The following is a 6,595-nucleotide window of genomic DNA, read 5'->3' on the forward strand; positions in this document are numbered from 1 at the left end:
AAAGTAATATTCCAGTGTAACAGAATCTCCAATATTTAGAAGGGTATGTAGATTCAGGAATATAGGGTTGTAAAAGATGCTATAAATAGGCTGACCATATAATTTATTTTCCAATAGAAACACTTTTGAAATGGGACACAAATAATAATGACACTTAGATAAGAGTGTAAGCTGGGACTGTCCCAGGCACACCAGGACTTGAGGTTATCCACACTGTGGAGAAAGACTCAAGGGACTTAGGATTGTGTCTACAACTCTGTCTTCATGCAGTCCCATGCTAATGAGTAAATGCAGAAAGTTCTAAGTTGGACCCTACTAACTCCAAGTTTGTGCTAAATGCAGAAACTTCGGTTGACTTTCATACCTAATTTGATTACTTTATCCACCAACAGTTTGGAAAATTTAGGGACAGAAGCATGATGGATTTTGACCAGGCTACACAAATCCTCTCCATCCAATTATTCATTCAGTCTTTCAGCAAACTTTGGTTGAACACCAATTACAATTTGGGAACTAATCAGAGGTCTGGGCAGGGTGGTTACAAAAATAAATAAGACATACCTTTCAAAGAGTCTGTGTACAATAGGTGAGATACCTGAAAGCAGGTAATTATTAATGCAATATATTCAAATGCCAGAAGCACATATTTCCCAAGAGGTCATATATGGCTAGTTAAATTTCCTGAAGCTCTGGCATCTCATTACACTATGGTATCATATTTCATGTAAAATGTCATTCTCCCTTGCCTCACTTTTCTTACTGAGGTCTACTTGTATCTTAGTTCGCAAAGTGTACTTAAGATTTATAAAATTACATGTATTTAAATATCTTCCAGAATTCAAGTTGTTAACTAAAAAAGAACTGTCCTCTTTCTTCCCTTTCTTCTAGCTTTAAATTACATGGTTCTGTGATTCCCCTTTGCCTTTTCTTCCACATGAGTAAAGCTTTGCTTTGCAGAAGTACTTATTAAGAAAGTATGGCCATTTCAGCCAAATTGCAAAATACACCACACAGGTTTGAGTGGGAAGCCTGAAGAATGAACAATCTGAAATTCCCCTTCACTTCAGTACCACTGAAATGCCTCAGCTTGCAAGGCAACATTTTTATGAGGTTCTCTTTTTAAGAATTTCAAATTCTGTTCTGCAGACCCGATCAACTCCCTTCTGAGAGTTGCTACATGTGCTTCTATTTTCCCTAATCGTTTTAGAACTAATTAACACTTCAGGTTTTGTTTACCCAATCATCTAAGGATTACAAGACATATCACATATGCTGGCTCGCTTATCTGGCTTCATTTCCTTTGGAATCAAGAAAGATTTCCAAATGGGTATGTTTATATAAGAAAGGTGAACAGTGAAATTAATTCATGCATTCACATATCTGTTGTCTTCTATTATTGCCCCCGTTTTATGAATGGTAAAGTAAAATTTGGTCAGCATCTGGGACACTGCCTGTATGGCAACACCTCTATTCTGAGATCTAATCCCTTACTCCCCTCTCCCATAACCCAAGCACCCATGGCTACTCTTGGGGTCACAGAGTCTTACCTGACCCTACTCCCTAGCCATAACCAATGGGTCCAGAGGGAGGCATCTATCCAAACTGAGCCAATCGTAGCACTCTGCTCCCTGCCCAACCACCAGCCTCATGAAAACTAATTGGTTTGGGGTAGGCATCAGCCAGTGTTGGGCCAAGTGAAGTTCTTTAGGATTATTTGAAAAGTGCTGAGAGAAATAGTCATTCCTCTCTATCAAAAAAGATCATAACATGAAAAATCTATCTATATTTATACTCAGTGCACTTGAAAATTTCACATTCTTGCCACCAGTGAATTATCAATCTTCTTATTTTTTACATTCCAACTTTTTGCTTTTTTTCACAAAGGATTATTTTTACTGTTATTTTAATTTGCATATCCTGAATATTAATACAGTTGAGTTTCATTTCACATGGTTGTTGGCCATTTGATTTTCTTGTTCTATGAATTCCTTGCTCATATCCCTTGTGCATTTTATATTGGGATGTTGGTCTTATTGATTTGTAGAAGCTCTTTAGAGTTTATGAATATTCATTTTCTATCAGTTTGATGCATTGTTTCTACAATTAAAAAGTAAGAGATTGTCATAGTTAGAATCCAGCTACATATTGTTAATTTAATTAAACAGGGAGCCCATTACACTGAGGTGGCTCTAACACCATAGTGACCTTCATATGCAAACCAAAATCCAAGCCTATAAATGCCTCAAGGTTATGAAATCAAAACACTAAGGACAACCAATCACAAACAGCCAACTAGGCTTTAAGCTACAGCCAATCAACAATTTCCTTACTTTGCTTCCACCTTTTCTCTGTAAGAGTCTCTCCCCAGCTCCCATTGGCAGAGCACTGCTAACCACTTCCTGTTTGGCGCTGTCCAATTGGAATCCATTTTTGCTCAAGTAAATTCTTAAAATGTTTAATATGCCTCCGTTTATCTTTTAATAATATCATTTAGAAGAGACATACTTAAAGCAAGTAATAGGGAAAGGTTAAAAATGCAAAGGTGGAAATATAGACCAAGAAAGTGCTAACAACAACAAAACAAGCTTGACAAAATAAAATTCATTCAAAATAGAATTCAAGACAAAATAAATAAATAAATAAACAGGCAAAAAAAGTATTTTGACTTTTAATAAAAGTAACAACCCACAAAGAAAATGTAAAGATGAAGAACAGTATGTCTTTATCATGTTAATGGCCAAGCAATTAGCGACATGGTTTTGAAATGTAGAGAATAGAAATTATGGGAAATGTAAATCATCACATTCCTGCAAGGAGATCTTAAAACACTTGGCTCTGAAATCAACAAAACATTGAGACATTCTGAATAACAAACTACTATCATGCAGGTTTTAAAGGATAACCATAAAACACTGTGTACAACAAAGGAAGAAAATATATATTTTCAAATATCCATGATACCCTTATTGAAAAAAATTCATCGTCAAGCCATAAGACTAAACCTCATTAAATTCTATAAGTAAGAAAGCATGCTGGTGCTGACTCTGAGCATCACAGAATAAAAGTAAACATTGCAGGCTTCCCTGGTGGCGCAGTGGTTGAGATTCCGCCTGCAGATGCAGGGGACACGGGTTTGTGCCCCGGTCCGGGAAGATCCCACATGCCGTGGAGCGGCTAGGCCTGTGAGCCATGGTCGCTGAGCCTGTGTGTCCGGAGCCTGTGCTCTGCAATGGGAGAGGCCACAACAGCGAGAGCCCTGCATACCGCAAAAAAAAAAAAAAAAAAGTAAACATTGCAACAAAAAGATAAATGAAATAATGTCTAACCATGTGACTTGGAATTTTAAAACATTCTTCTGAATAATTATTGAATGATAAAAATAAATTAAAATGGAGACTACAGATTATTTAGAATGTATGACAAAGAGAAAAACCTATCAAAATCTTTGTGATGCAGCTCAAGTGCTTTTTATGCACTTAAGCATGCTCATTAGAAAACAAGAAAAACAAAAAAGTAAAAATAAAAACCTAAGTGTTCAACACTATACTGCAGATAAATTAAGCTGGAAAAAATTAACAAAAAGAAAAAAGTAATAAATAAAACCAAAGCTTCCTTTAAAAGGCCAATGTAAGAAACAAACTTCTGTAGGCAAAAAATAGAAAAGACCCAAATAAACACCATTAGAAATAGAAAGACAGTCATTATACAAATATAAATTTTTAAATACAAATTAAGTAGAAGATTTTATCAAAATTAAATTTTATTTCTATCAAAATTAAATTGAGTCAGAAAATTTGAATAACTCAATCTCCATAGAAGGAAACAGACTGAGTCAACAGACTCTAAACTTCATCCTAAGCCCAGGTGGTTTTTAAACACAAATTTTACAAAACATCTAATGAAAAGACTATTATATATATGGTTACAGGACATAGAAAAAAGATAGAAAACACCTCCCCAGCTCATCTGATACAACAAGTATAATCCTGATATAAAAACTGAACAGTTATAAGACAATTCAGAAAACTATCAACTACTCTCCCTTAAGAACAAAAATATAAAAATCTTAAATGAAATAGTATTAACTCAAAATCAGCAAAGTATAAAAAATACTATTCATCAAGACCAGTGAGAGTTTATTCCTGGAACACAAATATGGCTAGATATTCATTTAAATATTAATAGAATTAAGAAAAAAATCATATATGCATTGAACCTTTACTGTGCACCAAGCACTCTTCTAGACAATGAGGATACAGTAATGAACAAAACAGAAGGCCTCCCTTCATGGAGCTTACATTCTAGAGGGAGGAGAGAGACAACAAACAAATAAATAAAATATAGAATATGTCAAATGGTAACAAGAGCTGCAGAGAAAAACTAAACAGAGAAGTAGGATGGGGAAGAATAGGGCATTATGAAAGTTTTAATGAGGTAGTCAGAGAAGGGCTTATTGAAAAGCTGACATTTAAGCAAAAACCTAAAACAGGGAGTCAGAGATAACAAGGAAGGCTAATGGGAGCAGGGCCTTGGAGGACACTGAGGGATTTTAGGGTTTGTTCTGAGGGACTTGAGCAGAGGCATGTCTTGAGTTATAATTTAAAGAATTTTTCTGGATGCTGTATTGAGACAAAGGCAGAATGAAGAAGATCAGGAGGCTAATGCAATAGCCCAGGGAAGAGATGATGATGGCTCAAATCAACATGTAAGTGGTAGAAGTGATGGAGGTAATGGAATCATTCTGCATATATTTTGAAGGTAGGAACAGCAGGATTTTCTATGGATTGAGTGTAAAATCTGAGAGGAAAATGAGAGACAAGAATAATGCCCAAGATCTTTAGACAGAAAAATTAGAAATTTCAAGTGTCATTTACTGAGATGAGAAAGACTGCAAGATGAGCATGTCGAAGACTAGGGGAATCAGCGAACTACACATATAATCATTAAACATTTAAAGCAGTTCCAAAGATAAAGAAAAAGAAAATAATACTTCCAATTGTGATTACTCAACATTGTTCTCAATCTCCTAGCCAAAACAATAAGATAAATATGTATATACAGAGAAAAGGAGCATAAATTTAGGAAATAAAGAGATCTCCTTGGCACTATTTGAAGATGTTGTAACTGATTATCTAAAAACTCAAAGATAATAAAGACAAAAACTAAGAAGTCCAGTAAGGTAGAGAGATAAAAGATTAAGATGCAAAACTCAATAGCTTTCTTATTCTCCAAGATTTAATCGAAAAAAAAATAGACTATTTGCAATGACAACAAAACAATAAAATATCTACAAATAATCTAACAAAAAAATAGATATAGAATTAAAACCATACACTAAAAGTATAAAAGAATAGCTAGAGCGAAAGCTTAATATTATTAATACGTCAATTATTTTCCAACTAGATCTATAAACTCATTGAAATCCCCATCTCAATTCTAAGAGAATATTTTTAGGAAACTTGGCAAGCTAGTTCTAAACTTCACCTTGAAAAGACAATGTGCAAGAGATGCCAAAAACTTTTGAAAAAGAAGAAAATGGGGGAGTTCCCTGGTGGCCTAGTGGTTAGGATTCAGGGCTTTCACTGCCGTGGCCCGGGTTCAGTCCCTGGTCAAGGAACTGAGATCCTGCAAGCTGTGGCATTTGGCCAAAAAAAAAAAAAGAAAGAAAGAAAGAAAAATGATGAAGGAACTGCCTTACCAGCTGGATGAAGAGTACTTTAGAATGTGATGTATTGTCTCAAGAATGAACAAATGGATCAATGAAACAAATTAAAGTGCAGAAACAGACCTGTATATACATGGGGCTTTGATACATGATATAAGAGACTTTTCAAATCAATGGGGAAAAATAACAGTGATTCAATAAATAGTGTTAGAAAAATTGAATATTATATAGGAAAAACTCTCTACCCTATAGTGCACATGAAAACAAATTTCAGATAAAGATCTGTGTTGTTCAATAAGTAGCCTCCACCCACACGTAGCTATTTAAACTTAATTTTTTATTAATTAAAATTAAATAAATTTCAGCTCAGTCCTCCTAGCTACATTTCAAGTGTTCAATCGCCACTTGTTGCTAATACCACCATACATTTCTATCACTGCAGAAAGCTGTATTGGCACTGAAATATTTTAAATATTATATAATTGTTAGAAAAATATCTTTACTATCTTGAGGTGAAGCAGGTATTTCTAAAATAAAAAGCCCAGATGCCATAAGAAGGAAGACTGCCATTTTCAAAAATAAAAACTTCTGTTTCAAGAAAGGCACCATTAATATAAAGGACAAATGACAGATAGAATGAAAATATTTGCAACATGTGTAAGAGAAAAAGAATAAACTGCTAAAAAAAAAAGTGAGAGAAAGATCAACAACCAAATAAAGAATTAAGTATAATGTACAGAAGAAAAGTAAAAGACGTTCTACAACTTTACTAGTTAAAAGAAAAATACTATTAGGACACCAATGAAATGGCAAAGTCTGCTCATCAGACAAGCCCCCCTTGGAGTGTCAACAGCAAATTAAAGTATCTAAGAAGTCCTGTGGTGCACAAACTAATTTCAATTTGTTTAAGCCAACGTGTCACAAATTTGT

The sequence above is a fragment of the Mesoplodon densirostris genome, chromosome 13 (genome assembly GCF_025265405.1).
Source record: "Mesoplodon densirostris isolate mMesDen1 chromosome 13, mMesDen1 primary haplotype, whole genome shotgun sequence".
Taxonomy (NCBI): Eukaryota; Metazoa; Chordata; class Mammalia; order Artiodactyla; family Ziphiidae; genus Mesoplodon; species Mesoplodon densirostris.